Source organism: Pan paniscus, chromosome 16 (genome assembly GCF_029289425.2).
Source record: "Pan paniscus chromosome 16, NHGRI_mPanPan1-v2.0_pri, whole genome shotgun sequence".
Classification (NCBI taxonomy): domain Eukaryota; kingdom Metazoa; phylum Chordata; class Mammalia; order Primates; family Hominidae; genus Pan; species Pan paniscus.
In genome coordinates, this window is record NC_073265.2 from 9,902,136 (window position 1) to 9,925,683 (window position 23,548).

General features: G+C 37.0%; 1 protein-coding gene and 1 long non-coding RNA gene across 13 annotated transcripts in view; both read left to right on the plus strand.

Moving 5' to 3' along the window:
- UBE3A (ubiquitin protein ligase E3A) overlaps window positions 1–23,548 on the plus strand; it is a 101,464-nt gene that overhangs the window by 33,427 nt on the left and 44,489 nt on the right. The window lies entirely within an intron of this gene.
- LOC129394001 (uncharacterized) lies at window positions 4–22,366 on the plus strand. The gene is made up of 2 exons (XR_008621165.2): window positions 4–2,684; window positions 3,105–22,366. It is a non-coding gene; the product is annotated as an uncharacterized LOC129394001 (long non-coding RNA).

The window sequence follows — 23,548 nt, forward strand, 5'->3', positions numbered from 1 at the left end:
AGTGTAACTTGGTTGAGACTGTGGTTCTTATTTTGAGTTGCCCTAGACTGCTTTAAATTACGTCACATTATTTGGAAATAATTTCTGGTTAAAAGAAAGGAATCATTTAGCAGTCAATGGGAGATAGGAACATACCTACTTTTTTTCCTATCAGGTAACTCTAAACCTCGGTAACAGTTTACTAGATTTCTACTACTAGATAGATAAATGCACACGCCTAAATTCTTAGTCTTTTTGCTTCCCTGGTAGCAGTTGTAGGGAAATAGGGAGGTTGAGGAAAGAGCTGAGTTTAACAATCTCAACACCTACCATATTTAAGGCATCAGGTACTATGTTATAGATACAGAGATGCGTAATAATTAGTTTTCACCCTACAGAAATTTATATTATACTCAAGAGTGAAAGATGCAGAAGCAAATAATTTCAGTCACTGAGGTAGAATGGTATCCAAAATACAATAGTAACATGAAGGAGTACTGGAGTACCCAGGTATGCAATAGGAATCTAGTGTAGATGGCAGGGAAGTAAGAGTGGCCAGGAAATGCTAAGTTCAGTCTTGAAATGTGACTGGGAATCAGGCAGCTAGAAGCATGAGCGGCTTATTCCAGGCAGAAGTATGAGCCAAAGTTAGAAGCAGCATAGGGAGTAGGGGACAATAGACAGTTGAGGACTTTTAGATCATAAACTAGCTGAGAGGTAGGAAAATGAAGAAGATAAGATGTGATAGAAGGTATTAGGGAGTCAGCAAAGAATTTGCTCAGTAGGTAGATAGTAAGTTTGTCAAACGTGTATTTTTAATAACCTTGCAAGAGAGAAAGGATTGAAGAGAAACGTGTGATGGTAAGGTAGTTCAGTCAGTGAGAGCCTTGACAATGACAGTGGTATAATAGGAATTCAAAGTAAATTTTTCTGGATTTAAGACAAATATTTAGGACATGAAGTAAGTAAGACTTTAGTGATTTATTGTGAAGACTAAAGATGTTTCAGATAATAGAGGTAGTAATTATCAAAGCAAAGTTTTTCGAGGTATTAAGGGTTGGAATGAAAAATACAGGTGTATCTCTCATACAGGTAATATAAAAAAAGAAAAATGCAGATATGGTGATTGACCTTGAATAAGAGGAAAGATGCCCATCTAATGAAATTAGAACAAGGAAGTAAAGATGGATGTGTGATATTAATTGTAATTGTGGGTGAGGATGGAAAAATCAAGATTTTTTTACTGAAAATATTGGAACCTTATTTAAATGCCGGTATATATTGTGAATCTGCAAGAAATGACTATAAAATGTATTTCTCAAATTTATGTGACCCAACCATGTGACTTGTCTTTTAAGCTTTAAAAAATTGTAGTAAAATACACATAATGTAAAATTTTCCATTTCACCATTTTTAAGTATTTGGCTCAATGGTATTAAGTATATTAATATTGTTGCACAGTCACGATCAGAACTCTCTGTCTTGCAGAACTGAAACTCTGTACCCATTAAACAATAATTCCTCATTTCCTTATCTTCACAGCCTCTGACAACCATTATTCTACTTTGTGTCTAATTTTGACTGCTCTAAGTACCTCCTATAAGTGCAATCATACAGTTTTTGCCCTTTTATGATTGGCTTATTTTACTTCGCAGTGTCATCAAGTTTCATCCATCTTTAGCATGTTTCAAAATTTGTATCCTTTTTCAGGCTGAATAATGTTTTATTGTATGTATATATCACATTTTGCTTATCCATTTACCTGTTGATGAGCGCTCAGGTTGCTTCCATGTTGTAGCTATTACAGATAATGTTGCTATGAACAGGAGTGTACAAATATCTTTTTGAGACCCTGCTTTGAATTGTTTTCCCAGAAGTGGAATTGTTGGATCATATGGTAATTTTATTTTTAAAATTTTGAGAAACTGCCATACTCTTCCAGAGCAACTGTACCTATTTGCATTTCTACCACTAGTGCACAAGGGGTCCAGTTTCTCTACATCCTTGCCATCACATATTGTGTGAGAGTGTGTGTGTGTGTGTACTTCAATAGTAGTCATTGTAGTGGATATAAGGTATCTTACTGTAGGTTAGTGACCACGAAACTTTTTATGAAACATTTTTTAATAATATTTTGTGGAATACAAGGTTTGTTTAGAGGTTTTGAGAAGACTGAAAACTTAGGAAGCTACTGAGGGGAATGGGTGAAGAAGTGGATCAGAAGTTGAGAGTCTTGACTGGCTGGCTACCTGAAATCAGAAACCGTATCAGAGTAGGAGAATCTCATTCCACTGAGTGACTAGTTAAGATTAAAGACTTTATCACATTTGAAATTTAAAGACTTTTCTCCAATAGCCAGAAGATTATGCATGGTATTTTAGGGTTGGATATTAGCAGAGCTGATGGAACAGAATCATTAGTGGCAAGTGCATAAGATGTTAACATTGGAGTATTTGAATTTATATGCTGTTGATGATGGCCATGATTGGAAAGGTTGGGATGCCAGACCAAAGTGTTGAGTTGTTTTAAGAAAAGCCTGAGGTCTAGATAACAGCAAGATGGCAGACTAGCACTTTGCAGCACTCATCTCATTGTAGAACCATCAATTTGAACAACTGTCTACACACAAAAATATAAGAGCTAAGAAACCAGACGAGAGATTACCTGAATGTGGCACACAGATAAGAAAAGACACATTGAAAAGGGTAAGAAGGACAGTTTTACATTACTTGTGTCACACCTCCCTCAGTCCCTGAGATCCCAGCATGGAGAGAGAGACTGTTCACCTGGGGGAAGGAGGGGAAGTGTACACCAGACTTAGACCCTAACATTGAGCTCGCCCCAGTAAAACTCAATGCTAGGCGGGCCCCCATGGCCCCAAACTTCAGGCCAATACCCACAAACCAAGCTTGCAGGCCCACCCCAGCACCAAGCTGGATCCCACAGCCCTAGGCTCCAAGCCTGTCTAGTGCTAGGGTGGTCCCTGCAGCCCTGCCCTCTAGATCGGCCCCTGTGGCCTCACATCACTGCAGAACAAGGGTCCAAACCCAGTACTTGGCCAGCCCCTTGTGATCCAAATTCTAGGCCAACACCCACCTACCCAGCCTTCACACTGGTCCTTGCAGATCCAAGGTTCAGGCTCACTCTAGTAGACCAGGATGCCAGGCCAGCAGCACCTGTGTACCAAGGCTCCAGGACCTACCCTGCTGACCCAGACTCCAGGCCAGCCCCTGTGGACTCAGGCTGCATAATCTCTGGACAGGCCGACTGGTAAAGGGCTTTACCCAATAAAGTCACTCTGCAAAGACTGGAACAAGTCTCAGCTTCTTCAAATGTGCAGGTGCCAACACATGACTACAGGGATCAAGAACAGTCAGGGAAACGTGACACCAGTCAAAGGAACACAATAAGACACCTGAACCAACCATAAAGAAATGGAGATATATGAACTGCCTGACAAAGAATTCAAAGTAATTGTTTAAGGAAGCTCAATGAATTTCAAGAAAACGCAGATAAACAATTCAACAAAATCAGGAAAACAACAATCAAAATGAGAAATTTTGAGATTGAAATTATTTTTTAACAAATTCTGAAGCTGAAAATGCAGTAAGTGGAATGAAAAATGCAAAAGAGCATTAAAAGCAGAATTGAGCAAGCAGACAAAAGAATCTGAACTCAAAAGACAGGTTACTTGGCTAGACTAAGGAAAAAAGAGATGACTCAAGATAAAAAAAATAAAGAGTTGTGTTTTTTGATGATAAAAGCAACAAGTCTTTAGCTAGACTAAGAAAAAAGATGACTCAAGTTAAATCAGAAATGAAAGAGGAACCATTGCAGCTGATACCAGAGAAGTACAAGAAATAAGAGGATCATAAGAGACTGAACAATTATATGCCAACAAATTGATTACCATAGAAGAAATGGATAAATTCCTAGACACATGCAACTTGTCCAAGCTTAATCATGAAATGAAAAATGTGAACAGTCCAGTGACAAGGATTGTATCAGTCATAAAAATATCTCCCACCAAAGGAAGCCCAAGACTTGGTGACTTTACTGCTGAATTCTAGCAGACATTTAAAGAAGAATAGTACAGATTGTTCTCATAATTTTATGAGAAATTTAAGAAGAGGGAGTAATTTCAAACTCATTTTGGGAGATGAGCATTACCTAGATACCAAAGCCAGACAAGAACTCTCCAGGAAAAGAAAATTACAGACCCGTATTCTTAATTTAGATGCAGAAATTCTGAAGAAAATAATAACTAAATTCAACAGTGTATTAGAAGGATCATTTACTGTGATCATATGGGATTTACCTCAAGGCTACAAGGATTATCCAACAGACCTGAATCCATAAAATGTGATATACAACATTAGGAGAACAAAGGCCAAAACCATGTTATCATTTCAATAGATAATTGAGATAATTGAGAAAAAGCATTTGACAGAATTCAGTATTCTCTTGTGCTAAAAACTCTCACAAATTAAGTATAGAAGGAATGTACCTCTATAAAATAAAGGCCATATTGACAAACACACTGCTAACGTTATACTGAATGTTGAAAAGTTAAAAGCTTTTCTTTTGAGATCAGGAAGAAAACGAGAATGCCCACTTTTGCCATTTCTATTCAGCACAGTACTGGAAGTCCTTGCAAGAGCAATTAGGCAAGAGAAAGAAAAGGCATCCCAGTAGGAAAGGAAGACATTGTTGTCCCTGTTTGAAGATGACATGATCTTGTATATAGAAAACCCTAAAGACTCCACCAGAGAATTGTTAGAACTGATAAATTCAGTAAAGTTGTAAGATATAAAATCAAGATACAAAAATCAGTAGAATTTCTGTACATTAATGACAAATTATCTAAAAGAAAAATCAAGAAGACAATTCCATTTATAATAGGTACCAAAAACAAAACATGCAGTGGCTCCCAGTATCAGTGGTTCTGCATTTGCAAATTGAACGAACATTTGGATGAAAATATTTGAGAAAAAAATACAACAATAAAAATACTGTTTTCTTATACAATAAGGAAACTACAGTATAGCAACTGTTTACATAGCATTTACGTTGTATTAGGTACTAAGTAATGATTTAAAGTATACACGAGGATGTGTGTAGGTTGTATGCAAATACTATACCATTTTATATAATGGACTTGAGCATCCATGGATTTTGGTATCTACAGGAGATCCTGGAACCAATATCCTGCAGATACTGAGGGATGATTGTACTTAGAAATAACTTTAACGAAAGAGTTGAAAACTATGTAACATTGATTAAAGAAATTGAAGATGATACCAATAAATGGAAAGTTATCTTGTGTTTATGGATTGGAAGAATTAATATTGTAAAATGTTTTTATTATCCAAAGCAATCTGCAGTTTTAATGCAATCCTGATCAAAATTCCAATGTTAAATTTCACATAACTAGAAAACAGTGCTAAAATTTATATGGAACCACATAAGATCCTAAATAGCCAAAGCTGTCATGAGTGAAAAGAACAAAGCTGGAGACATCACACTATCTGATTTCAAAATATAGTTCAAAGCTACAGTAATTATAACAGCATGATAGTCACATAGAAGTAGACAGGCCAGGCACAGTTGCTCACACGTGTATTCCCACACTCTGGGAGACTGAGGCAGAAGGATTACTTGAAACCAGGAGTTTGAGAGCAGCCTGGGCAACATAGTGAGACCCTGTCTCTAAAATTAAAAAAAAAAAAATTTTAAAGCCAGGCGCGGTGCTGTGTATCTGTAGTCCTAGCTACCCGAGAGGCTGAAGGAGGAGGATTGCTTGAGCTCAGGAGCTTAAGGTGGCAGTGAACTGTGATTGCATCACTGCACTCCAGCCTGGATGACAGCGTGAGACCCTGTCTTTTAAAAACAAAACAAAAGAAACAAAAAAACAGACACATCGACCCACAAAACAGAATGGAGAGCACAGAAATAAATTCGTGTACTATCAGTTGATTTTGGACAGGGTGCAAAGAACACAGCGGGGAAAGGGAAGTCTGTTCAATAGGTGGTGTTGGGAAAATGGAATATCTACATGCATGAGAATGAAATCAGACCTGTATCTCACATCATATACCAAATTCAAGTTAAAATGGATTAAGGTCTTAAATATAAGACCTGAAACTGTAGAACTACCAGAATAAAGTATAGGAGAAATGTACATGACATTGGTTTGGACAGTGATTTTTTTGGATATGACCCCCCCGAAGCACAGGCAACAAAAATAAAAATTGATGAATGAGATCACATCAAACTAAAAAGCTTCTGCATGGCAAAAAGAAAAAAATCTACAGAATGAAAAAACTCACAGAATGGAAGATAGTATTTCCAAACCATATATCTGGTAAGGGGTTAATATGCAAAATATATAAGGAACTCAGACATCTCAGTAGTAAGAAAGCACCTCACTTAAGAAATGGGCAAAGGACTTGAATAGACATTTCTCAAAATAAGACATACAAATGGCCATTAGAATGGCTGTTAAAGTTAGATGAGGATTTGCAGACAAGGTATATCTTGCGCGTGGCAGGAATGTAAATTAGTACAGCATTTATGGAAAATAGCATGAAGTTTGCTCAGAAATTAAAAAATAGAACTACCATATGATTCAGCAGTCACACTTGGATATATATGTATTTTATATATATATATAAAAGAATAAAATCAGTGTGCTGAAGAGATCTGTACTCCCATGTTCCTTTCGGTATCATTTGCGATACCCATGATACAGCATCAGCCTAAGTGTTCATGGATAAAGAAAATGTGGTATGTATACACAGTGGAATATACTTCAGCCATAAAAAGGAGGAAATGCTGTCATTTGTGACAGCAGGGGTGAACCTGGAGGGCATTGTTGAAAGTAAGCCAGCCACAGAAAGGCAAATACTACGTCTCTCTTAAATGTGGAATCTTAACTCAGGGATGTAAAATGGTGGTTACCAGGGGCTGGGGGTGGGTGGACTGGGTTGCAGAGGTGTTGGTCAGAGGACACAAAATTTCAATTAAGAGGAATTTGTTCAAGGTATCTATTGTACAACATGGAAACTAGTTAATAACAATGTATTTTTGGAAATCACTGAGAGTAGATTTTAAATGTTCTGCCATAAAATATAAGTATGTGAGGTATTGCATGTATTAATTAGCTTGATCTAGCCATTCCACAGTGTATACATATTTTGGAACATCATGTGAATACAATAAATATGTATCCTTTTTTTTGTTTTTTGTGTTTTTTTTTTTTTTGAGACAGAGTCTTGCTTTGTCACCTAGGCTGGAGTGTAGTAGCATGATCTTGGCCACTGCATCCTCTGCTTCCTGGGTTCAAATGATTCTCCTGCCTCAGCCTCCCAAATACGTATCATTTTTATTTGTCACCAAACCTGGTGTCTTGACAGGTGAAAGGAGATATGAGTATGAGTGAAACTCTTACAAAGATAGCTGAGATGATCATTGTCAGAGGTTTTAGTATGTCTAACAAAGACAAGGGAGTGATTTGCTGAAATGAGGAGGTGAAGATGTCTCAAATTTAGAAAGGCAAATATTTTGGGGGCCTAGAGTATTGGGATAGAACCATGTACAGGGACATTGAAGTCACTTTGCTGATGATGTAACTGGGGGCAAAGTGGAGGCTTAAATATGTGGGTTTAATTGACCAGAACAGAGAGGGAAAGAGAAGGCATTCGGTTAGATGACATGAGTTTCAAATTACAAGCTGTTTTTTTGTTGTTTTTAATACAGGGAATTTTGTACAGGGAATTAGAAGAATAATGGTGGACTTAGGAGTTTTAGGAGTCACATAAAAGGGTTGCATGATAGGCAGTGCCTTTGGGGAGGAGCCAGGCTTTCATGAAAGCTAAGAAGTTGAGGGGCCATTATGTAAAGTAGTTGAAGATGGGGGATAGCCTATGGGTCTTCAGAAAGCCTCTGGGTTTCTAGAGATCTTTCTGGAAGAGGTTAGGAGGATGAGTCAAGTTTAGAATGGAAGAGGATAGATGAAGCTTGCATTTGGTAGTAAAAACCAAGGATGAATGTGTGAGGCATGATTATTTGTCACAAGTTTCCAGGTGACACTCTGGCATTCAGTCCTTGTTGAATTAAGCAAGCTTTCTTACTGTTTTACTTGGCTGTGTTAAAGTAGAGTAACAGGAAATTAGACTTCCCATAATGTCTCAATAGAGCTGTTTAAGTTTCTAGCCATAATTGGTATGGGAATATAGCTCTAAACCTTCAAGGCTGCTACCATTTCTCACATTCCTATATCTAGAAACTGTAGCCAGGCAGCACTTTCAGTGAGGTGAGTAGGTCCAGGTTTGTTCAATTACTTTTGTACCAACCTAATACCTTAATAGTATTTGTCCTAATTTACAAAAATAGGTAATGAAGGATTCTTGGTTTTACCTCAGAGCTAACTGTCCATTAATGGCAACATCCCACATTTGTTGAAGCATGATTTTGTTGTTTGTACTTTGACATGCATTTGATATTTTAAGTAACGCCTTGAATGCATCTTAAATAATAATTTATATACAGTTAACACTCCTGTTTGTTTTTAGGAATTCTTAGTGTTGCCAATTTCCTAGGATGTAGAAGAGCATAGTAAAAAAAAAAATTATTAATACTCTTAAACAAGTGTTTTTAACAACTGGACACCATTTTGTAGTTAAGCCTAGAAACAGAACTAATGCAATAACCCAGATCTTTTCATTTATTTGTATGTTTATTTTACCTGGATTTACTTTAGTTTTTTGTTTTGTTTGCTTATTGTTTGAGATATTGTCTTGCTCTGTCATAAGTGATACAGCTAGAGTGCAGTGGTGTGATCAGAGCTCACTACAACTTTGAATTCCTGGGCTCAAGTGATCCTCATGCCTCAGCCTCCTGAGTAGCTGGGACTACAGGCACATGCCACCATGCCAGGCTAAAACAGTGTTTTTGTTTGTTTGTTTTTTGTAGAGACAGGGTCTCACTATGTTGCCCAGGCTGGTCTTGAACTCTTGGCCCCAAAGTAATCCTTCTGCCTTGGCCTCACAAAGTGCTGGGACTACAGACGTGAGCCACCGTGCCTGGCCGTGGATTTTGTTTAAATTTATAAATACTGTGTTGTAGAATCTCTTTGTATGTATTAATTTAGACACCTTAATTTTCTTAATGATTTCATACCAGTTTCTCAGTAACTTCAGATTTGTTTTTTGAGGTGGAATCTTGCTCTGTCACCCAGGCTGGAGTGCAGTGGCGCGATTTGGCTCACTGCAACCCCTGCCTCCCAGGTTGAAGCAATTCTCCTGCCTCAGCCACCCGAGTAGCTGAGATTACAGGCATGTGCCACCATGCCTGGCTAATTTTGTATTTTTAGTAGAGACAGAGTTTCACCATATTGGCCAGGCTGGTCTTGAACTCCTGACCTCGTGATCTGCCTGCCTCAGCCTTCCAGAGCGCTGGGATTACAGACTTGAGCCACCGCACCCAACCAGATCAGATTTTTTGTGTTTGGTATTTACTCTTTACCTCTAACACTAAGGCTATGTTTCCAGATGTATAACTATAAATGGAGCAGGGGTAAATACAACAAGTGATTTATGGTTCAGTAAAGCAAGTTAGTTTTAATAAATGCTCAGTTTACTGTAAATGTCAGAAATGCCCCAGGACTCTGTCTGTTGACAACTCTTCTATTTCCATCGTCAGCTCTTGCCCTCTGAACTGTAGACTGATTTATCTAGCAGTTAAGTCTGGTTCTCAAACTTAACCTGTCCTAAGTGGAGCTCCTGATTTTCATCATCCCAAACCTACGTCTCTCATAATATTTTGCCATCTCAGTCAATAACAGCTTTTTTTCCCTCCTGTGCAGCCAAAAGCCTTGGAAGCATCTTTTAATTTCTCTATGTCACATACTCAAATTATTGGTAAATCTTGTTGGCTACACCTTCAAAATACCCACAATTCATTTTATTTTTTTTAATCATTATACTTCTGTTTACTCTGTTTAAAGGCATCATCTTTTGGCAAAAGAAAGAAATTGTTTCCCAGGAGTCTTGTGCTTTACAGTGTATTCTCTAGTAGCAGCCAGAATGATCTTTTTAAAATCTGAGTTAAACCATGTTATTTACTATGCTCAGAACTTTTCAGAGGCTTCCCATCTTAAAAGTAAAATCTGGAGATTTACATGGCCCTGTATGAACTGGCTTCCTTTCATTTCTGTGATCTCTCTACCGCACTTGCTCATCTCTGTCTAAAATGGCTGTATCTTTGTCATCTTAAGGCTTGTAACTATTGTCTGTGACCCTGTGACCCTTCTCTGTGATAATCCATGTGGCTTCCTTCCTCACTTGATTCAGAGAGCTCTCTGCTCAAATGATGCTTTTCCTGACCGGCTGCATCAAAGAATGATCATGTTCTTCTGCATTCCCCTTACCTTGCTGCATTTTTCTTCATGGGATTTAATGTCATTTGACTTCTTGCATATTGATTTCTTTGTTGTTTTGCTTCTTTACCACTAGAATGGAAGCCTAATGACAGTGCCTGGCATACAGTAGGTAGTCAGTAACTACTTCCTACATGAAAGAATGAAGCTAGTAAATTTATGCAAAATGTTTGTTTCTGCCTTTTTAATTATCTTGCAGAAATGTAGGAAGAATTTTTTAGGATCAGTTTATGTATATATATAAACTGATAAGTATGTACACAGCCTGTAGAATGTGGGTAATACCACCTATCATCTTTTTGAGCATTTACCATGTAGCAAGTCACTGTGCTCCATAATCCACATGCATTATCTTGAATTTGATAGGAGAGCTGAGCTTTTTAATCAGAGTAGACCATAGAAATATAGCTTGGATGCTTTTATTTCCTATATGACTTCTTCGGTGTACTTACACATCTATAAGCATTTATGGGTCAAGTAACATACTGAAATATTTTCTGAAGTAAAAGAAATCTCTTTAATCAAATAAGTGGTTCTCCTATAGGTTCTCATATCATATTCTTGGTCTCCAGATTGAGAAGGTCCTTTTGTATGCTTCCAGTATACTCGAAACCAGGAGGTAGTCTGACATCTATTTCCCTTCAAGGTCAAATAATTAGAGAAAGGTAGGTTTAATTGACACTGTTATCGAGACAGTATCAGAAGAGAAATTGAAAAATCTCTGTTGAGACTCTGTAATTTGCTAGGTTCTGAGGATACGACAGTAAATAAGTTATTAGGTCATATACCTCAGCTTCCCATTTAATTAATAGGCAGTTATAATATATAATAGAATAGGTACTGGTTGGTATGAGACTTCAGAGGAAGAATACCTAATTATCTTAAAAGTGGTATGTAAGCTGAAACCTTGAGGATGCTTGGGAATAGCTAAGAATCATAGTGTTCTAGGCAGGAAGAATAACACCTGGAATCAGAGAAGACAGCAGAACAAGTCCACTGAGTAGTAAGAAGTTCCGTATTGCAGTAATGTAGAGTTAGCTGATGGGAGAAGGTGTGAAAAAATGCATTTGGATGTAGAAAGCCAGGAGCACGCTAAGGCCCTTTGCTTTCTTCTGACAGACACAGGAGCCCATGAAAGGCATCACGTGTGGAAGGAAGTGACACGAGTCATAGTCTGCCCTGCTTTTCTACCACCTGAAGCATCATATAAACCTATATCTTCTGTTTCAAATGTAAGGAAACATACTTCTAGTTCACAGTAGGGATAGTTGAATGGATGAACTGCTTCTGGCTGAATCTTCTCAAAGTAGAATGAGCAAAACATGGCTATATTATGAGATTATCTAAGGAAAGATTTTTATAATCATGTGAATTTTGAATTTCTTTATATCTTAATTATTCCAAGAGATTTTTGGAAACATTAATGAGAATAGTTTACCTTTAGTACATAGAACTTCTTGTCAGCTATAAATGAGGATCAAACCCAAAAGAGATTAACAAAAATAAAAGGGATGCTATTTCCCCAAATTAGCAGAACTTTTTGATTCACCGAGTTCTTTGTTTTTTAACTGCTGTCTGCCTCTTAACATAATTGAGTATTCAGTGATATAATATAAATAAATCACTTACTAAATGCTGATGAACGCTTGTTTTTATTAACATCTCAGCTTGTAGCATATCTTGTTGCCCATACCAGAAACCCCACCCATTACCTCTAGCTCTTCCAGCTTATTTACCTCTTACAAACTACTTATTTTAAATATTTCCTGGGTCAATTTCATCTTTTTTTTTCTTCCTACTGCTACATTCTTTGTCTGGACTATTACAGTAGTCATTACCTAACTGGATTGCTTGCCTCCAGTTTTGCCCACTTTGGTTTCAGTTGTTGAAAAGGCAAATTTTGTCAGTCACTTACCTGCTTAAAACCCTTCAGTGACTCCTTGTGTTTTAGTTCTTATCTAATGGTTTATGAATGTAGTGGGTTACGAATCTTCCGGAAGAGTGCATTTGCACTCCTGAAGTGTGCATGTATTTTTATGAGGAGAAGATCTTTAGCTTTTATTAGATTACTCCTCTTTTGGCTAAAAAAAGAATTACTTATCATGGCTATTGAGGTCTTCCATGATCTGGCTTTTCCCTGCCTCTCTATTTTCATATTTTTGAAACTTTTCTTGAACTTTAGGCTCTTGAAGTGCTTGGAATTGTCTTATAATATCATGTTTTCAGGCCCCTGTGCTTTTACTCATTTTCCTCTATCTGAAACATTCTTCCCCTATCTGAAACATTCTTCCCACCCATAGTGTCATCAGCTCCTAGTCATCTTTTGTGATTCACCTCTCCTAAGTTGCCTCTCTTTTTATTGCTATTCCTCTGTAGTCATCTCTGTGATATTGAAATCATGTGGCTTTCTCTTTCTTTAGACATCATAATTCCTTGAAGAGCCCTTTTTATGTAGCCTGACAAGCAGAATTTATACTGAAGTAGACATTTGGAAGTCATTTAGTTATTGCTCAATCCTTGAAAGATGAAACTGTCCAAAGGGAAATTTAAAAGGGAAAGTATCTAATAGCTGATCCCTGGAGAATACAAATGTCTCTAGATTTGGAAGGGAAGTCTCTGAAAAACAGCCAGAGAGAAGGGAGGAAACCAAGAAATAGTGTCCTAGACCCAAAAGTCAATAATTTCCAAAAGGTCTATATTTCTTAGGAAGGCCAAGTAAAATAAGTAGTGAAAAGTGATGACCTGACTAGAGCAGATTCTTCATTTCCAGTTACAGAAGCTAGGTTATAGGTGCAGTAAGCTCTGGACATGTTCTTTTCCCACATGGAATGTTATTCGTGTTCTCCACTGCTGCTTTGAACTATTCCTTTTACTCTCTCAGCATAAAAATCCCTGCTTCTTTGAAGCTTATGCCTTCTGGTTTTGTCTTCCTCTGTCTGCCTTCAGTGAGCTATCAGTTTCGTCTCGGTTTTTGAAGACTGCTACCTGAACTTATTCTTCTTCACTCTTTCCCAAATCTGCTGCCATCTTTATTTATATGATTAACCCCTCAGTCCCTAGCAAGTCAAATTCCCATCCGTTTTTATCTACAGTAACGTTCACCTCTGCATCACTGCTGCTTCCCATGTCTACAGGCATGCCAACTCAAAACTGTTTTACCCCAAAAGCTTCAGTGAAAACACCTTACCTCAGGTTGCAGTCTTTGAATGCTTTTCTACTATCTTAAACTTGTTTTCTTTCATTGCGCCTTTTCTTCCTTCTCTTAGAGACTTATCCTATGGCTCTCCTACTGTCTTCCAGCTACAATTCCCTCTTGTTCCTGACATGTACTGCTCAGAGCCAGGAGATGGATAAGTAGTAGTATTTCACATGTACTTTTTTCTCTGGGGAGCAGTAGTCATATAATAATTGATTAAGATAAAACAGGTTTTTATCAGTTTATGTAAGAGGTAAAGAAAACAATGGGGTAGAGTTTTAAAAATTGTCAAAAACAACAAATTTTACCATATTAATGATTTGAAGTGTACAGTACAATTGTGGTAACTGTGCACATTGTTGTGCAGCAGATCTCTAAAACTTTTTCATCTTGTAAAACAGAAACTCTACATTCATTGAACAACTCTTCTTTTCCCCCTTCTTCCTATTCCTTGGCAAATGCCATTCTACTTTTTGCCTCTAAAATTTGACTGTTTTGGCTACTTCATGTTAGTGGAATCATTAAGTATTTGTCTTTTGTTTACTGGCCTATTTCACATAGCAATGTCCTCAAGGTTCATTTGTGTTGTAGCATATTACAGAATTTCTTTCTTTTCTTTTAGGCTGAATAACATTTTGTTATATATGTATACCACATTTTCGTTAACCATTTGTTGATGGATGTTTAGGTTCCTTCCACTTCTTGAATATTGTAATGTTGAAATAAACATGGGTGTACAAATATTTTTTTGAGAACCTGTTTTTAATATATTTGGAAGTATACCCAGGTGTAGGATTACTGGATCATATGTATTCTATTTTTTTTTAGATTATTTTTTTTTTTACAGGAGTTCTAGGTTCACAGAATTGAGAGGAAGGTACAGAGATTTCCCCTGTACCTCCTTCCACACACATGTATAGATTCTCTCATAGCCAGTGTGCATCTCCCACCAGAATGGTACATGTCTTTCTGATGAACCTATATTGATACATCATAATTACCCAAAGTCTGTAGTTTATATTAGGGATCATTCTTAGTGCTGTACGTTCTGTGGCTTTGAACAAAGTACAATGACATGTATCTACCATTATATCATACAGAATGTTTTCACTGCCCCAAAATCCTCTGTGTTCTACCTATTTATCTTTCCTTCCCTCCCACTCCTTGGCAATCACCGATCCTTTTACTGTGTCTCTAACTTTGCCTTTTCCAGCATATTATATACTTGTAATCATACAGTATATAGCCTTTTCAGCTTGACTATTTTTACTTACTAATATGCATTAAAGTTTCTTCCATGTCTTTTCATAGGTTGTTAGTACCTCTCTTTGTCCATTTTCTGGACATATCACAGTTTGTGAATGAATATTCACCTAATGAAGGACATTGTGGTTGCTTCCACATTTTGCTAATTATGAATAAAACTGCTGTAGATATCGGTGTGTAGGTTTTTGTGTGGACTTAGGTTTTCAGCGACTTTCTGTAAATACTAGGGAGTGCAATTGCTGGATCTTATGGTAAAAGTGTTTAGTTTTGTAGGAAACATCCAAACTGTCTTCTAATATGACGCTATCCTTTTACATTTTTCACCAGCAATGAGTGAGTGTTTCTGTTGCTCTACATCTTCACCAGTATTTGGTGTTATCAGTGTTCTGAATTTTGTCCATTCTGATAGGTGTGTAGAGGTATCTTATAATTTTAATTTGTGTTTCTCTGATGCCATATGATGTGTGGGACATCTTTTCATATGCTGAATTGCCATCTGTATATCTTTGGTGAGGTGTCTGTTAAGGTTGTTGGCCAATTTTTTAATTGGGTTGTTTGTTTTCTTGTGGAATTTTAAGAGTTCCTTACACTGTCTCTGTCTGTCTTGTCTGTCTGTCTGTCTGTCTATTGAGACAGAGCCTCGCTCTGTCACCCAGGTTGCAGTACAGTGGCACAGTCTTGGCTCCCTGCAACCTCTGCCACCTGGGTTCAAGTGATTCTCCTGCGTCAGCCTCCCGAGTAGCTGGGATTATACGCGTGCGCCACCACACCTGGCTAATTTTTGTATTTTTAGTAGACACGAGGTTTCACTATGTTAGCCAGGCTGGTCTCGACCTCCTGACCTCAGGTGATCCACCCACCTTGGCCTCCCAAAGTGCTGGGATGTGAGCCACCACGCCCAGCCTCCTTACACGTTTTAGTTAATAGTTCTTTATCAGATGTGTCTTATGCAAATATTTCCTCCCTATCTGTGGCTTGTCTTTTCATACTCTTGACATTGTCTTTTTCAAAAGACAACAATTTTTAAGAAACAAGTAGACAATTTTAATGAAGTCTGGCTTATCAGTTCTTTTCTTCATGGTTGGTACCTTTGGTGCCGTATCTAAAAAGTCATCACCAAACCCAAGATCTAGATTTTTTCTTATGTTATCCTCTAGGAGTTTTATAGTTTTGAGTTTTACATTTAATTCTCTGGTTTATTTTGAGTTTATTTTTGTGAAGGGTGTAAGACCTGTGTCTAGACTCTTTTTTTTTTTTTGCATGTGGATGTTCAGTTATTACCACTGTTTATTGAAAAAGACTATTTTCTTCATTGTATTGCCTTTGCCTCTTTGTCAAATACTGCCATTGCTCCTTTGACTATGTGGGTCCATTTCTGGGCTCTCTGTTCTGTTTCGTTGATCTGTTTTGTCAGTTCTTTTGTCAGTACCACACCATCTTGACTACTGTAGCTTTACAGTAAATCTTGAAATCAGTAGTGTCCATCTGACTTTTTCTGTCAATATTGAGTTGTCTCTCACGGGTCATGGAATAGCTCTTCATTATTTAGTTATTTGATTTCTTTCATCAGAGTTCTAAAACATTTTTCTTCATATATCTTGTACTAATTTTGTTAGATCTGTACTTAAATATTTCATTTTGGGACACGCTAATGTAAAATGGTATTGTGTTTTTAATTTCAAATTCAACTTATGCATTGCTGGTTTACAGGAAAGCTATTAACTTTTTTATATGAGCCTTGTATCCTGCAGCTTTGCTATAATCACTTATTAGTTCTAGGAGGTTTTTGTTGTTTTTCTTTTTCTTTTTTTCAATTCCTGTCTATGTTCTACACATATAGTCATTTCATCTGCAAACAAAGGCAGTTGTATTTTTTTGTTCCCCGTTAGTATACCCTTTATTTCCTTTTCTTGTCTTAGCTAGGACTTCCAGTATGGAGTGGTGAGGTGGGGATATTCTTTTCTTGTTCCTGATCTTAGTAAGAAAGTTTCTAGTTTCTCATCATTAAGGATGGTGTTAGCTGTATGTTTTTTGTAAACGTTCTTTATCAAGTTGAAGGTGTTCCCTCTATTCCTAGTTTACTAGTTTCTATCATGAGTGGGTGTTAAATTTTGTCACATACTTCTCTCCATCTATGGTATGGTCATGTGATTTTTTTTCTTTAGTCTGTTGATATGGTGAATTGCATTAATTGATTTTCCAATATTGAACCAGTCTTGCATACCTGGGATAAATCCTACTTTGTGCTGGTGTATACTTCTTTTTATACATTGGAGTAAAATTTAGTTTGCTAATACTTTGCTAATACAAAGATTTTTGCATCTTTATTCATGACAAATATGGGTCTGTAGTTTTCTTTTCTGATAATGTCTTTGTCTGGTTTGGGTATTAGAGTAATGCTGACTTCATACAATGAGATAGGAGCATCTCCTTTGCTTCTATCTTCTGAAGGAGATTGTAGAGAACTGGTGTGGTTTCTTCCTTAAATGTTTAGTAGAATTCATCAGAGAATCCATCTGGGCCTGATGCCTTCTCTTTTAGAACATTATTAATTATGGATTTAATTTCTTTAATATATGCTTTTTAATCAAGATTATTTCTTCTTAGAGTTCTAATAGATTGTGTCTTTTAAGGAATTGATTCATTTCATCTAGGTTACCAAATTCGTGGCCGTAAAGTTGTTCATAATATCCCTTGATTATCCTTTTAATGTCCATGAGATCTGTAATGATGTCCACTCTTTTCATTCTGATATTAGTTATTTTGTCCTTTGTCTCTTTTTCTTAGCCTGGCTAGAGGCTTATTGATTTTATTGATCTTTTCAGAGAACTAGTTGATTTCTTTGATTTTTCTCTATTGATATCTTGTTTTCAATTTCATTGATTTCTGCTCTAATTTTTATTACTTCTATTTGGATTTAATTTGCTTTTTCTAGTTTCATAAGTTGGTAGCTCAGATAATTGATTTTTAGATCATTCTTTTCTTTTCTTTTCTTTTTGAGGTGGAGTCTCGCTTTGTCGCCCAGGCTGGAGTGCAGTGGCACGATCTCGGCTCACCGCAAGCTCCGCCTCCCGGGTTCACGCCATTCTCTTGCCTCAGCCTCCCGAGTAGCTGGGACTACAGGCGCCTGCCACCACGTGTGGCTAATTTTTTTGTATTTTTAGTAGAGACGGGGTTTCACTGTGTTAGCCAGGATGGTCTTGATCTCCTGACCATGTGATCCACCCGCCTCAGCCTCCCAAAGTGCTGGGATTACAGGCGTGAGCCACAGCGCCCGGCCTAGATAATTCTTTTCTAATAAATGCATCAGTGTTGTATGTTTCTTTCTAAGCGCTGCTTTCACTGTATCCCACAAATTTGGATAAGTTGTGTTTTCATGATATTTTCAATTTATAATGGTATTATTGGGACACAACCCAATAAGTAAGTTTAGGAGCATTTGTATGCATAAGCACAATTGTTGACATTATTTTGAACAAATTCTTATTTGTTAGATCAATTAAGTATAAGAAAAATAAAAGGTTTTATTTTACTTTCAGTGTTTCCTTCTTTTGATGCTCTATATATGTAGATTTCAGTTTCTGAACTTCCCAACACTTATTGCAAGGCAGGTGTACTGACAACAAATTTCCTTAATTTTTGTCTGAGAAAGTGTTTTTTTTAACTTTTGAATAATAATCTCACAAGGTAGAGTGCTAGGTTTATGGGTTTTTTTCTCTCAACACTATGACTATTTCACTCTTTTTCTTGTAGGAAGTCACATGTATTTTTTCTTTTTTTTCTTTTTTTCCTCTACAGGTAAGGTGATTTTTTCCCTCTGGCTTACTTCGGATTTTTTTCTTATCCTTGAATTTCTGTAATTACAACGTTTTATGCCCAGATGTAGTTTTTTGGCATATTTTCAAGCTCAGAGATTCTTCATCCATGCCCAGCCTACTAATAAGCCCATCAAAGGCATTCTTCATTTCTCTTACAGTGTTCTGTTTTTTGTTTTTGTTTGTGTTTTATCTCTAGCACTTCCTTTTGGTTCTTAGGATTTTCATCTCTACTTTTTTAACATGTTGTTTACTCAGTTCGTTAGGGCCCTTAGCATATTAATCATAGTTGTTTTAAATTCCAAGTTTGATAATTCCAAATCCCTGCTGTATCTGGTCCTGGTGCTTGTTTTTTACCTTTTATTATGCCCTGTAATTTTTTTCTTGATAGCTTGGACATGATGTACTAGGTAAAAGGAACTGTTGTAAATGAGCCTTTAGTAATGTGGTTGTAAGGTGTAGGGAGAGGAGAAGAGTTCTGTAGTCTTATGATTAGGTCAGTCTTTTTAGTGAGCTTATGCCTCTGGACTGTGAACTTCACAAGTGTTTCTCAATCCCAACCCTCCCTCATTCCCTTAGTTAGAACAAGATAGCCATAATGGCCTGAAGTTGGGTTATTTCTCTTCCCCCACATCATTTTGGCTTTGCTACAACCCCAGCAGGTTAGGCTCTGGTTAACTAGTTTCTCCTGAGGACAAACCTTGTTAAGACCAGAATAGTCTAGTGTACTTGTAAATCATTTCTCTTTGCCTCCCCTGCTGAGGGTTGAGGATTTTTCTCCTATATTTACTGTGAGAAGCCGGTCAATTGCCTGGATGTAAAACTTAGAAAATTGTAGGGCTCCCCCTATAATTGGGTAACTCTGGAGTTTTTAGCTTTCAGAGTTGTCCACACTGAGCCTTCATCAATTTGTCCATTACGCTTCAGGATTTCCTACCCCGTGGAGGTTTCTGCTTGTGTTTTTCATCTCAGATAAATGGTGATGCTATGTGTTCACCTGTCCTCTGCTCTCACAGGCAGTCATTTGCCCTGTGACCTCACTTATCCTATCTCAGATTTGTTTATTTTTAAGTTTGTCATTTTTTACTTGTTGTTAGGATGGAGTGGTGACTTCCAAGCTCTTCATATGTGGAACTGGAGGTAATTCTATTTCAAATTTTTTGAGGGACCTTCATGTTGTTTTCCATAGTGCCTGGCACCATTTTACATTTTCACCAGTGGTGCATAAGGGTTCCAGTTTCTCCATATCTTCACCAATACTTATTTTCTGTTTTTTTAATGGTGGCCATCCTAATGGTTTCAGATGATGTATCATTGCAGTTTTAATTGACATTTCTCCCTACTGATCAGTGATGGTGAGAATCTTTTCATGGGCTTATTGCCCATTTGTATATATTCTTTGGAAAAATGACTATTCAAGTCCTTTGTCCACTTTTTAACTAGATTTTTTGTTGTTGAATTGTAGGAGTTATTTATATATTCTGGATATTAACCAAATAACAGATACATGGTATGGAAATATTTTCTCCTGTTTTGTAGGTTGCCATTTTACTCCATTTACTGTTTGCTTTGTAGAAATTTTTGAGTTTATGTATCCCCAGTTTGTCTATTTTTGCTTTGGTTGCTTGTGCTTTTAGTGATCTATTCAAGAAATCATTGCCAAGTCCAATGTCATGAAGTTTTTCTCCATGTTTTCTTGTAGTAGTTTTATAATTCAATGTTTTAAGTTTAGGTCTGTAATCCAGCTTGAGCTCATCTTTGTATATGGTGTGAGATAAGGCTCCAACTTCATTCTTTTGCATGTTAGATTCCAGATTTCCCAATACAGTTTGTTGAAGAACCTCTTTTCCCTATTTCTGTGTTCTCTCTTCTGCTCACTTGGTCTGTATATCTGTCTTTATGCCAGCACCATAGTGTTTTGATTACTATAGCTTTGCAATATCTTTAGAAATCAGGGAATGTGAGGCCTCTAGCTTTGTTTTTTTGTCCAGATTGTTACGGCTATTCAGGGTCCTTCAAGATTCTGTATTAATTTTAAGATTTTTTTTTCTATTTCTGTAGAAAATGCCATTGGGATTTTGATAGGGATTGCTTTGAATTTGCAGATTGCTTTGGGTAGTATTGCCATCTTAACAGTACTAAATCTTCCAATTCATAAACTTGGATGTCTTTCCATTTATTTGTATTGTCTTTAATTTCTTTCAGCATTGTTGTATAATTTTCTTTTTTTTTTTTTTTTTTTTGAGACAGAGTCTCACTCTGTCACCAGGCTGGAGTAGAGTGGTGCAATCTTGGCTCACTGCACCTCTGCCTCCCAAATTCAAGTGACAACTCCTGCCTCAGCCTCCCGAGTGGCTGGGATTACAGGCATGCGCCACCAAGCCCAGCTAATTTATTTTGTATTTTTAGTAGAGACAGGATTTCACCATGTTGGCCAGGATGGTCTCAATCTCTTGACCTCATGATCAGCCCACCTTGGCCTCCCAAACTGCTGGGGTTACAGGCGTGAGCCACCACGTCCGGCCTATGTTGTTTAATTTTCAATGTACATGTCTTTCATTTGCTTGGTGAAAATATTCCCTAAGTATTTTTTACTCTTTGATTTCATTTTAAATGGGTTTAAAAAATTAATTTCCTTTTTGGATTCTTCATTTTTAGTATTTAGAAATGCAACTCTTTTCTTAATGTTGGTTTTTATATCCTGTAACTTTACTGAATTCCTTTATTCTAACGGTTTTCTTTTTGGTAGGCTAGAGTTTTCAACATAAAAGATCATGTCATTTGCTAACAGAAGTAATTTTACTTCTTACTTTTCTCATTTAATACCTTTCATTTCTTTTTCTTGCCCAATTGCTAACTCTGGCAGGACGTCTAATAGTATGTTGAATAGAAGTGGTGAATGTGTGCATTCTTGTTCCATTTGTGATCTTAGAGGGAAAACTTTCAGTTTTTCATCATTGAATAACATTAGCTGTGGTCTTTCTATATATGGCCTTCATTATGTTGAAGTAATTTCCATATCTTTCTAGCGAATTGAGTGTTTTTGTTTTTGTTTTTTTGAGACAGAATCTTGCTCTTGTCACCCAGGCTGGAGTGCAATGACGCTATCTTAGCTCACTGCCAGCTCCGCCTCCCGGGTTCTCAAGTGATTGTCCTGCCTCAGCCTCCCGAGTAGCTGGAATTACAGGCGCCCACCACCACGCCCGATTAGTTTTTGTATTTTTAGTAGAGACAGGGTTTCACTGTGTTGGCCAGGCTGGTCTCACACTCCTGACCTCAGGTGATCCACCCACCTTGCCCTTCTAAAGTGCTGGGATTACAGGCATGAGCCACCCTGTCCGGCCTTTTTTTAAATCCTAAAAGGGTGTTGATTTTTGTCAAATGCTTCTTCTGAGTCAGTTGAGATTATTGGTTTTTGTCCTAAGAATGCAGTGTATTAAAGTGATTTTTTTGTATGTTGAACCATCCTTGGATTTTATGAATAAATTCCAGTTGAGAATTTATGAAAAATATAATCTTTTTAATGCATTGTTGAATTCTGTTTCTTGGTATTTTGTTGATTTTTTTTGCATCAGTATTTATTAGGGATTCTTTTTTCTTGTAAATTTGTCTGATTTTGATATCTAAGTAATGCTTACCTCAGAAAATGATTTTGAAAGTGCTCTGTCCTCTAGTTTTTTCAAAGAGTTTGAGAAGGGTTGTTAGTTTTTAAATGTTTGGTAGAGTTTTCAGTGAAGCCCTGGCGTTGTTGGACAGTTACTGATTCAATCTCTAATAGTTATAGGTCCATTCAGAAGTTGTATGTATTTGTGGCTCAATCTTGGTGGGTTTGATGTGTCTATCCGTTCTCAAAGGTTATCAAATTTGTTGGGTCATAGTTGTTCATACTAGTCTTTTAAGGTCCTATTTATTTCTGTGGCAGCAGTTGTTGTATCGCCTTTCTAATTTCCAGTTGTTGCTGTTTGTGTCTATTCTCTTCATTTCTTAATCTAAGAATTTGCCAATTTTGTTGATCTTTTCAATGAAACAGCTACTCCTAATTTTGTTGATTTTTTTTCTATTGCAAAAATTTTCTATTTTTCTCTATTTTATTTTAGCTGTAATTTATTTTTATTTTTTTTATTTTTTGGTAAGTTTGAGTCTCATTTGTTCTTCATTTCCTAGTTCCATAAAATGTAAAGTTAATTTGTTGATTTAAGGTTTTTCTTCCTTTCTAACTGTGAAATATGACGCTGTAAAACAGATTTTCATTTTACAGATGAATTATGTAAATATTTAGTTCTACAATTTTACTTTTTTTTAATCATATATCACGCATTCTGGATATTGAGACTATAAAAATGAAAAAAACAGTTCTTTTCTTTTCTTTTTTTTTTTTTTTTTTGAGACAGAGTCTCGCTCTTTTGCCCAGGCCACAGTGCAGTGGCGCTGTCTCGGCTCACTGCAAGCTCCGCCTCCTGGGTTCATGCCATTCTTCTGCATCAGCCTCCCAAGTAGCTGGGACTATAGGCGCCCACCACGGCGCCCAGCTAATTTTTTTTTGTATTTTTAGTAGGGACGTAGTTTCACCATGTTAGCCAGGATGGTCTCGATCTCCTGACCTCATGATCTGCCTGCCTCGGCCTCCCAAAGTGCTGGGATTACAGGCGTGGCGTGAGCCACCGCACCCGGCCATAAAACAGTAATTGAAGGTTAACCTATATTTCAAACAATTGAAAATACTGATTTGTTCATATTTATTTTTTCATGAAAATCGTCTTGTTCTATATTTAATAGGGTTTTGTTCGGTTCATGGTACTAATGAGTTCACAATTGTAGGTTTAGTCTTGAAATAATCTAAATTCACTTCATCCC